The sequence below is a fragment of the Heterocephalus glaber genome, unplaced genomic scaffold (assembly GCF_053883595.1).
Source record: "Heterocephalus glaber isolate CG9 unplaced genomic scaffold, H.glaber_assembly_v1.0 deba00001509, whole genome shotgun sequence".
NCBI lineage: Eukaryota > Metazoa > Chordata > Mammalia > Rodentia > Bathyergidae > Heterocephalus > Heterocephalus glaber.
In genome coordinates, this window is record NW_028258325.1 from 39179845 (window position 1) to 39191276 (window position 11432).

The 11432-nt window shown below is 35.0% G+C and overlaps 1 pseudogene; it reads right to left on the reverse strand.

Moving 5' to 3' along the window:
• Positions 1-1037: 1037 nt before the first annotated feature.
• On the reverse strand, positions 1038-1638 carry LOC101720078 (MRG/MORF4L-binding protein pseudogene; annotated as a pseudogene).
• Between the last annotated feature and the right edge of the window lie 9794 nt (positions 1639-11432).

The following is an 11432-nucleotide window of genomic DNA, read 5'->3' on the forward strand; positions in this document are numbered from 1 at the left end:
ATTCTTGCTATGTGTTTCTTTTCTTTATACTTGTATTGTTAGTGACTTACTTTTTAAAATACATGCTATTAATGTGCATGATCATATATAGATAATGATGATACTCACAGAAAACTTAAAAAGTTATTGGACCTTTCAGTCAAGTGATGCATTATAAAATTTCTAAAACAAAACTATGATTATATATAGATTTTTTTTTTTTACTTTTTTGTGCTTTAATGTTTGAAGCCAAATGAAGTGTACCCAGGCAACACTGGGGCCACCACCGCCCCAGCCCAACGGTTGTGCTTTTTCCTCCACTCCTTCATTTGGTCTTTTCACAAGTCACTAGAATTACAAAAATAACCGCTACAAATTCTCTGTATCTGGCATATAAAAACTGAGCAAAAAGTATCTCAGTAGTTGTTACCTTGAAACAAAACATCTCAGAAAAAATACAACAGGGTTAATTTCTGCAGTATTTTTGCTCATGTAAAACACTAGTATAAAATAGGCTTCTTAAAAATTAAATAGTGAAATACCAACCAAATTATATACATCATTACAGTACAAGTGAATGGACAAAATATCCAGTCCTTAAGTTCTCAGTTGGGGGCGTCCACCAAGACAAGTAAGGTGATGTCCTGGGCCACATTCTCCTGATGTCCCGGTCAGGGCAAAGGGGAGCCTTAGAGGGCCAAGCAAATGTAGAGTGGGCATCCAGGAAATACTAGTGGCTCATCTGAGGAGCAAGTGGAGGTGGTGTTTCATTGCTTGCTGATTCACATCTTCTCCTGACCCCATGCCCCATTCTCCTCCACGAGAGGGGGGTGCAGGTGGACACTCTGGGACGAGGCAGAATGTGGACTCTGCTGCCTCAACATCCAAGCTGGGTTGACCCTGGTCTTTCAGGTCCACGAGTCCGCCGATGGTCTGGCAACATGGTGGAAACCTCCATGCATGTCCCCGGTAGATGAACATGTTTGCCGAGGGCCTGAGGTCAGCCAGCAGTAGCCTGAAGCATCAGGACGATTCTGCTGACCCCGGGGTTGAGGTGTCTATGTTCGGCGCCGCTTGGCAGCAGCGGAGCTAGAGGAGTTACTGTTTGCTGTCAGCACTTTGTCGGTGACCCGGCTACGCTTCTGTTTGTCTGCCTTCTTTGCACTCCAAATCTGAAGAGTTCTTCTTTGTCTTTGCTGGATTTTTCTGTTGCTTTCCCCAAGCTCCCTGAAGATGAAAAAACATCGTCAGGTCCACACCTTCTTCATCTCCTCTTTCATTTCCTCTTCGATGATCACTTTTCCTTCTCGGACCTCTTGAATGATCTCTTCAGGAAGGACGAAGTTCCTTTCTGGATTGGGGAAGAGAAGACTCTCAGACCCATGCAGTGCCTGAGTGTCATACATAGTGCTCAGATGGTCCCAGATGACCTTGGATGGAACCTGTCGCCCAATATTCTGGCTGAACTTGTCCCTGATACAGATCATGTGAAAGTATGGGCTCACAGGGATGGGCTTGTGGCCCAGCATGGCATGGAAGAGGCACACCTCCACCTCGGGGCTCCACACCACCATCTCCTCCGCCGCCGGGCTCGTGGTTGCTTCTCCCCGGCCCCTTGTCGCCCGCGGCGCCCCCGCCGCCCACCTCGGCCTCCCCCATGGCCGCCAGTGAGCGACGAGCACTCAGCGCGAGCAGGCGCCTATAGATATTTTTAATTAGCAACAAATTTTGCTATAAAATTGTAAAATGCAATAATTAAACATAATGACTAAAAAAAGCAGCAAAGGATCTGTATTAGCAGCTCTTCATTGCTGTGACCAAACCTCTGAGAATAACTCAAAAGAGAAAAGATTTATTTTGGTTCACAGAGGTTTTAGTTCATGGTCAACTGACATCATTGCTTTTTAGTGTGTGGTGAGGCAGAAGTATCATGGAGGAAGGGCATGGCAGAAGAACACTGACCATATCATGGCAGTCAAGAAGTACAGCAGGAGAGAAAGAGATAGAGAGGAAGGCGTCAGGTTCATGATACAGTCACTAAGGTCTTGCTCCCATAACCAACATTTTTCAATTAAACCCCGTCTCCTAATTTCTATGATCTCTCAGTAAAGCCATGAATTTATGATCTAATCGACAGATTAATCTACTAATGAAGCAAGAGCCCTCAGAATCCAGTCACCGTCCAAAAGCCTCATCTGTGAACACGTAGGATTTTGGGGGACATTTTAGGTCTAAGCCATAACAGGATCCAAGTAGAGGATTAATAAAAGTGAAAGAATCAGTTAAAAATAAAAAGCTTCAGCCTTATTAATAAGGAAGGAAAATCAAGTAAAGCATGATACAATCTCTATTTAATTGGACCATTTTCAAAAATGTTAATACTACATAGAATCATTGGTGAGAGGAGCCCTCTTCTCCAACGTTAATGGATATATTTTGAAAGGCAATGAGGCACATAAATTATAAACTTCTGTTTAACTACTTTTGACTCCAATTTTTTTTTACTTCTAAAATGAAATCCTAAGGAAATAAGCGGAGATGCAGGTAGATATTTCTATACAGAATTTTCATTGCAACTTATTTTATAATAATGATCAGGGAGGTGATATTTTTAACATAAACCAGATATTTTAGGTTTTGTGTGCCTTAACATGATGTTTAAATTTTAAAAACAACAATTAAAACACACAATATAGGCAAATAAAAATTCTATGTGGCTCAAAGTTAGCCATCCCCCAAGTAGGTCCCTCCACCCACTTCTTTTTGAGAATTTTGTAATGTAGACTAGCACTCTTCAGTTTGGTGTTTTGTACTTTCATATAATATATCTTGCTCATTATCAATCCCTTTATGCCCTAAGGAACAAGTATTTTAAATTTCCAACATGAGAGAACACTAAATTGTATTAGGTACACTCATGCATAAAATAAAGAACTATTTCCCTTAAAATTTATTCATTCCTATTGTTCACATGGAGCATGTCCACCCTAAAAAAGTGTGATCAAAGTAATATATACAGAACTATACTAACACTTTAGGTATAGAAGTTAAAGGAATATATCATTTGGGAAAAAATTATCAATTAGATCTTTGTTGATTATTTTCTTCTTTATATGTTTCTGAATATTATATATTTCCTTTAATTAATGAATATCTCATTGAAAAATAAAAATTTTATTTTAAAAAGTAACTTGTCACTCCTGACTCAGAGTAAGTTAAATATAATTTTTCCTCTTTAACCTCAATATTCCAATAAAGGGACAATGAGAGTATAGTATATAAATTAACACAATAAATAATGAGGAATAATCTATTCAGCAGACAGAATATAGTGAAACAGAAGAGAAAACCACACTTGAAAAGTAATGAGAAGGGCTTCAGAAATAGAGATAGCTGATCTTCTATATGCTACCTCTGGATTAACTTCAAAGGGGTTTGAAGTAGTTTCCCTCTGCCTCTATGGGTGTTCAGCGCAAAACCACATACTGGTGTGCTGCTTTCTAAAGATACTATATTATTTCTATGAGGACAAATTAGGACAGCTAATATTTGTACTCAAAGCAAAACTGTTCAAATTTTACTCTTCACAAAAATTCCAGTTCTCTGCTCATTTTTTTCTAAAGTGAAGTGTGAGAGTTGACAAGTTCCATTTATAAGCTTGGACTTGTGATTGTAACTTGTGATTTTCAACATGAAGGATAGTCATGCATCATTAAAAATTAAACTAAAGCTTTTGAAGATAGAAAGAACAGGATGGACAAACTTGAAAAAGCTATGAGAGTGAAAATATTAATTATCAGAGAATTGAATGGAATGTATTCAAATAAAAAGATTTTGAGAGCCAGGGATTTAGCTCGGTGGTTGGTGCCACCACCTGCCTCGCACGTGCAACGTCCAGAGTTCAATCCTTAGTACCAAAGAAATAAAAAATAATTGTGACCCATAATGTCACAGAGATTTGCAAAGTATTGCAATCCTAAAACAAGAACAGAATGGTACCAAATAAACTTTTAAAAATTCATCTATCATAAGAAGACACCAGGCTGAATGTGGTGGTGCAGGCCTGTAATCCCAGCACTCAGAATGCTGATGCAGGAAGATTGTCAAAATTTCAAGGCTAGCTTGGGGTACATGGTGAGTTGAAGGCCAGCCTGCATGACAGAGTGAGAACCTGTCTCGAAAAACTGAAGTAAATCAATAAATACACCAGGAAACAATGGAAACATTAATAAATCAAGAAATATAAATATAATTTTATGACATAGCTATAAAGGAACTATTCAGAAAATCAATTAGAAAACTATAAAATTGTTCTAGTAAAAAAGAGACTAATGATAGGCGATGTAATGGATGCTGCTATTGTTTTTATTTTAAGCCCTTCTCTATTGCTTGAGTTTTAAACCATGAACTAATGATACTGTTTTGACACTCACAGGAACTAGAGGCACAACAGGAAAACTAGTATCATTAATTTCCCCTAGGAACTCCAATTTTGTTATAGTGCCCTTTTCAGCCAGAAAGCTAACATGAGTCAGCAAGCCAATAGAAATTTGCTTGGCAGAATTCTACCATATTAATCCAGTAGTTATAGAAGGATAATTTTGAAGCTGAGATGAGAGTTTAATAACTGGCCATTTACAGTCTTCAGCTATTATAAAAATTTAATAGAGATACACATACACCTGAACATATATGTGCCAGTAGAGCAATAGGAAAGATGCCTTGAAGGCATCTCAGGAGAGGCCAGATCCCACCCATCACAGGCTCAAGGAAGTAAAAGGGTAAACTCTTTTGAAAGACTGCTTTGAGAAGAGATCCCAGGGTCCTCAGCTCAATCAGGAATCACTAGAAAAGTATATGCCTGAGTTTAACTATCCAGAAACTTAGAGGTAACTGCAGCCATGGTTTAAGGAGGCCAGGCTACTGCTGAAGGCTACTGCTTCACAGACCTTGCCATCGCCCTTGTGGTGCTGGTTTTACACAATGTAAAACGCACTGTTGTAGGATCATGGAGGCTTTTACCCATATTTCAAAGAAACACCTGAGAGGTCAGGGAAGCTGCTTCTGAGAAGGAGATGTGTGATGTTGTGTGGGTGAAGCTGAAGGTAAAGTGGCGATTCCAGAAAGTTAGAGATGCTAGAGATTTAGAACACAAGTTGATGAAAACTACAGGCAGGGAACACAATTGCCCATTAAAGAGACCATATGGGCTAAAAACAGCAATGCCATAGGGCTACAGGATTTAATATTCACTCTTCTCCCCGAGTTCTGGTCTTCCATTGGTCCAATTTCTTTCTACCCCTCATGCCTCTCTTTTAGAATGAGAATGTGTACCCTATGCCATTGTGTATTGGAAGTATTTAGCTTACTTTTTGATATTTACAGGGCCTCATAGCTAAATTTGTCTTGAGTCTCAGAGAAGACTTTGAAGTTTGGCAGTGTTAACACTTTTAAAGATGGACTAAATCCATTTTGTGCATAATGAGGTAGACAAAAGACTTTTGGGACCCAAGGCCATAATGTTATTATTTAGCCCTAAAATGTTCTCCTAAAATCTCAAGTCTCATGTGTTCAGAAGTGGGCCTGGTTATAAGAGATGGGTCACTAAGTGCATGACTTGGAATGGTATATTTTTCCTCTGGTCTTTCCTTGTCTCTCTGTTTCCTGGCTGCCATGGCTGATCAGATTTCCTCCACTATGCCCTTCCAAAATGAGGTTTCTGGCTTGTACCCAACAAACTATGGACTGTACCCGCTAAAACTGTGAGCCAAAGTAAACTTGTCCTCCTTTAAGTTGCAATCAAATCAGGAATTTTGTCCCATCAACAGAAAGTGACTAAAATATTTGGACTGGCTTCAATATTTACATAGTAGCAAATTGTTTAACAGACTCTAGAAAATGTTTTTATAACTAATTTTCAACTACTGTTATTAACTCCTTAAAATTAATTTTATAATTCACTCATCAAGCCTCAGAGAATACTAAGTTACAAATATTTTCTCAGGAAAGCTTAAATGTTATTGGATCAATTCAGAACTCCCCCTCTAAGAGCATGGTATGTGTTTTCATTTGCTCATAGGCACAGATCTTTTGCTGGGCATAGGTGTCTACATGTGTATTCTATTTATTCATTTTCTTTTTCGTCAATTGAATTGTTATACATACACATCTTTACTTTGTTTTATGATTTTATAATCTGATACCATCCTGGAGTTTTCTTATTCTTTGCAGTTTATCAATTCTGTGGATTTCTACGTAACGATTATCTAAATACTGATTAACTTTTTCTTTCTAATTCTTATCTCTCTAATTGTTTCTTCTTGATAAATTGCAAACTGACTAATTTTGCAAGCTAAAACTTGTAATAAAATCATAAATAATAGAAATATATATTTGCCTTGTAATTTGCCCTATACCTGTCATTAATTGAAAGCCTCTAATATTTTGTCTTTTGGTAATATGTAAGATTCTGAGTTTTGGGTAAATGTGTGTGTGTATGTGTGAAATACAAAAGTCACAGATATTTGTGTTAAGAGCATAATAGATTTTAGAAATAATTTAAAAATAATTTTTATTTTTAATATCTTTATTCATCTGTAGATGAGTATTTGATTTATCTTACTAGTTCTATTAATACAATAAACTATATTAATGTTTTAATATTTAACTCCCTTGGATTGCTGGAATACAAGAACAAATATCCACATGTTCACCATTTAGTATTGGAAAATTGTTAAATTAGATTGAATTTTATCTTATGCAACAATCAAGGTAAAATTGCATAACATTTTTTTCAAAATATTTTCTTACTGATGTGAATTTGTAGTTTTCCTTTTTATCTCTGTTTTAGAAAAGTTAAAATAGTTCCATGATTTTGACTAAATTACCCTGTGGACCAATTCAGGCCCATTTTTCATGTTATTGCTATTGTTATTATTCTGTTGAGTACTGTCTTGCACTATTTCCTCTATTGATTCCATGGCTATTTTTATGTTTGAACTTTAAATATTTAAGAATCAATACACTGTTTCTCTTGCGTGAGAACCCCAAAGGGTAAATAAAAACCAAAATGGGTTATAGGTACTGAGAAGTAGTAAGAAAATGTTCAAATGGGAAGGGGAACAAAGGAGGGGGGAATGGGAAGGGAAGGAAAGGAATAGGGATACAAATATAAAAAAGAATGGAAGGAAAACAGTGGAAACAAAGTTTTGTAAAGGGAGAATATACCAATAAAATTAGTTTTAAAAAAGAATCAATGCAGCTTAATAAATTGAAAGAAAATTGTTTTTAAACATCTCCTTATTTCCTCCACAACCAAACCTCTGGTACCAACCAATGCAACCTACCTCTTTGGGTTTACCATTTTCAGATTTCATATATAAACAATAACATAGCAATATTTGTCCTTTGGTGTCTGGCTTATAGCACTTAGTCCACTGTCCTCTAGGCTTATCCTACAGAGGGTAAGAGCTCCCTTTTCTGGCTGAGTAATATTCAATTATGTGTCTATAAGAATATATATAATATGCATGTAATATGTGTGTGTGTCCTAGCTGTTGTGAACAATGGTGTAATAAACATGGTTTTGTAGTTGTCTGATCTGAGGACACTAATTTTATTTCCTTAGTATAATTACCCAGAATTGGGATTATTCAATCACAAATTAGTTCTAGTTTTAGTTTTCTGAGGATCCTTCATATGTTTTCCAGAATGGTTTTATCAATTCAGGCCTACTGACAGAGCACAAGAGTTACCTTTTCCTCACGCCCTCATCAACAGTTATTCTTGTTTTTTTATAACAATCATCCTAACAGGTGTGAAGTGGTATCTCATTGCCATCTTAACTTGCATTTCTAGATGATTAATTATGCTGAACACCTTTTCATGTATCTATTGGCCACTGAATGCCTTCTTGTGGTGAATATATTTGGTGTTTTTGCTATTGAGTTGTGTGACTTCCTTATATATTCTGCATATTAACCCCTCATTGTACATATAATTTGAAAATATTTTGCATTCTGTAATTTCCCTTCATTGTTTTACTTTTTTGCTATAGATGTTTTGGGGTTTTTTTGGTACCGGGGATCGAACTTGGGACCTTGGGCTTAGGAGGCAGGCAGGCAGGCAGGCAGCGGAACCACTGAGCTAAATCCCTGGCCCTTTTCTTTCTTTTTTTTTTTAATAGATTTTTAATTTTCTGTAGTCTCACTTATCTATTTTCACTTTTGTTGCCTAAGATTATAGTATAATGTCCAATAATTCATAGCTAACACTAATGTCACAGGGATTTTTTCCTATGTACTATATTTCCTTCCAGAAATTTTAGTAGTAGATCTTACATTTGAATTTTTAACCAATTTCCAGTTAATTTTTGTATATGGAAAAAGGCAAATATCCAGTTTTTCTTTTGCATATAAATATGTAATTTTCCAACATGTAATGATCATTTCTCTATTATGTATTCTTGGTACTTTGTATTAAAGAGTAGTCGACCATATAGTGTGGATTTAGTTTTAGGTTCTTAGTACTATATTGCCTTATGTGTCTGATTTATGCCAATAAAATATTGTTTTGAATTCAATAGCTTTGTAACGTAGTTAACAAATCTATACTATTATATATTATAGTTTTGTAATATAGTGTGATACTTTGTTTTATTTTTTCTCCAAAAAGTTTTGGGTGTGTGAAATGTTTTATAGTCCAAAAATTTTAAAATTTAAATTTTTTTTTATTTGTCAAAAATGCCATTGAAATTTTCTGATTCCATTAAATTGTAGATTGTTCTTGGTGGTAAGGAGATTTCAACCGCGTTAATTCTTCCAATTCACAAACACTGTATATTGTTTCATTTATTTTTCTTTTATATAATTTCTTTCTTCAATGACTTGTATTGGAGAATTATTCAGATTTGGGCAGTTAGAGTGAGGTGTCAACCTAAGTTTGGGTACCTCAGGGAGGGGGGGATTGGTGGAGCATGGTACTAGGTGTCTGAGTGGGTCTTGGAGGTGTGGCTTTGGGGTATATTCCTGTCCCTCAACTCTACTTCTCTGGCATTGTTCAACTGCTCTATATAACTGCCTACAAGAAGCAATCAGGTTTGCTCAACCACATCTTCTGCCATTATGTTCCTGACTTTGGGGCCACATTAAAACTCTCTTTTAATTTGTGGGTATCCAGTATTGTGTCCTACAACACAGGAGCTAATATAATTTTATCTAGATTTTCAAATATTTTTGCACAAAAGTATGGAGAATAATGTTATATTTTCTTTTAATTTTGAAAACAATTTTTAATTTTCTGTATTTGTGTTCACACCTTTCACATTTTTCAAACATGATGGTCTATTGTTGCTTACTCTTTTTTGAATAAGTGGAATTGCTTTTGGATTTGCCCTTATTGCATAATGGTGTTTTGTTATATTTCAGTTTTAGAATCTAATATGGTTTGCTTTGGCTTTTATGATTCATTTTAAAACTTTTTCTTTTTCCTAGCAATTGGATATTTAAATCACTTTTCATTATTGTAGAAGTTATAAACTTATACTTTTTCACTTCGCATTTAATTTATACATATGCTACAAATTCAGATATACTGTGTCCTCTTGATCCATTATTTTCAAGAAGGTTTTAAATTTTGGTATATGTATAATGTTTGGTATATATATATATATGATTAATCTTGTGTTAACTTGACAAAGCCACAAACTGCACACATTTTGGTTCAAACATTATTTTTAGTGTCTGTGAGGGTATTTTTGAATGAGATTAACATTAGACTCAGTACACTAAGTAAAACATATTGTCATCTTCAGTTTGAGTGGGCCTCTGCAATCCAATCCACTGAAGGACAGACTAGAAGAACAAAAAAGACTACCCTTTCCACAAAGGAGAAGGAGTGCCTCCTATTGACTGATAAGCTGATATTGCTTTTTCTGACCCTCAGACACACCCCAAAGTCAAGTCTCCTTGGATCCTAATGGCCTTTGGATTGGAACTTGCATCACTGGTGGTTTTGGTTCTTAGGCCTATGTGCTTGGACTGGAAATACATGGGTTCTTTGATTTTTGGGGTTGTTAATTGCATATTTTAAGACTTCTCAGCTTCTATAATTGAGGCATAATAATCTCTCTTTCTCTATATATATACATATATATATACACACACACGTGTATGCATGACATGTATTATTAGATGTGCACCTGTATATGTACATATAATGTAGACATAGTAAACTTTCTATAGATTAAATATACATGTATATTATGTACACACACATATACACACAGACTCCTTATTGGTTCTGTTTCTTTGGAGGACTCTAACTAATATAAGTTGTTTAGTAGGTTTTTTTTTTTTAAATCCTGGTGGAAGACACTTTTGTACATTGGGATTTTTAACCACAATTAGCCATAGTAACAGGATATACTACTTCAGTTATACACACAAATACAATCTTGTTTTCTAGGATAACCATACTATTTTCAGGAAGAAGAAAATGAGATCTGTTCTGGCTTACAGAAATGTGTAAATCTCTTTCCTTTTGCTCACATTTGATATTTGTCTTTGAGTCTACCATGGTCTGTTTTATGAAAGTTATTACTACATTGTGTGCAACCTTCTGTTGTAAACTCCCTAAAACTGACAGGTAAGTCAAACAGAAATGCAGTTGTATTGGTTGAGATTGGATTTTTTTGTCTTTTTCTTTAATGTTACTATATCTAACTTACTGAGTTTATAGGTAGAAAAAGATTTTCTCAGTCCCCAGGTAGATTCATCAGTTCAAGCTAATGCAAATGAAATGTGGCTTATATTTAGAACTACTTTGTAAAAAAATAAAAGATGCCTTCTTTTATTTTGGCACTTTCCACAGCCACTTCAGATTCTAAAATTTTATTCCAAAAACTAGTTAATGATCTTGTATTCTGTGAGAAAATTCATAACACAACAAAAACTTTTTAATTCCAAAGGGTGAAAAATTTTTAACAAAGTTCTTATTAGTGGAATAATTCTAAGTATGTGGTAAATAGTTAAATCTCAAGTGAATATTCTTGGTTTAAACTTTTATGTGATTAAAAAAGTAATTATAAATCATATAGTATTTTTCTACAGTTGTTATAGAAACTTACTTTAATTGTTCGGTGTACATTAGTTACTTTATATAACTATTCTAAATTTCCTCATTTGGTAGATAATAACTCAAGAATTGAGATTAAAGTTGGCTAGAAAATTAAAGAGATCTGTATTTTTCATGTTGATGAAATTCTTCAACTGACTAGATTTTTAATTCTACTACTGTTTTTAATAACAAAGAAAAGTCTCGTGCTTATATATATATTCCTGTTGTTACATTAGGAAAATAATAAAAACACAGTTCAAACTTATTTGCATTTCAGATAAAGTACACTGGAAATGTTAACAAATTGAATTTTCATTTATATATGAATATGAATAGTT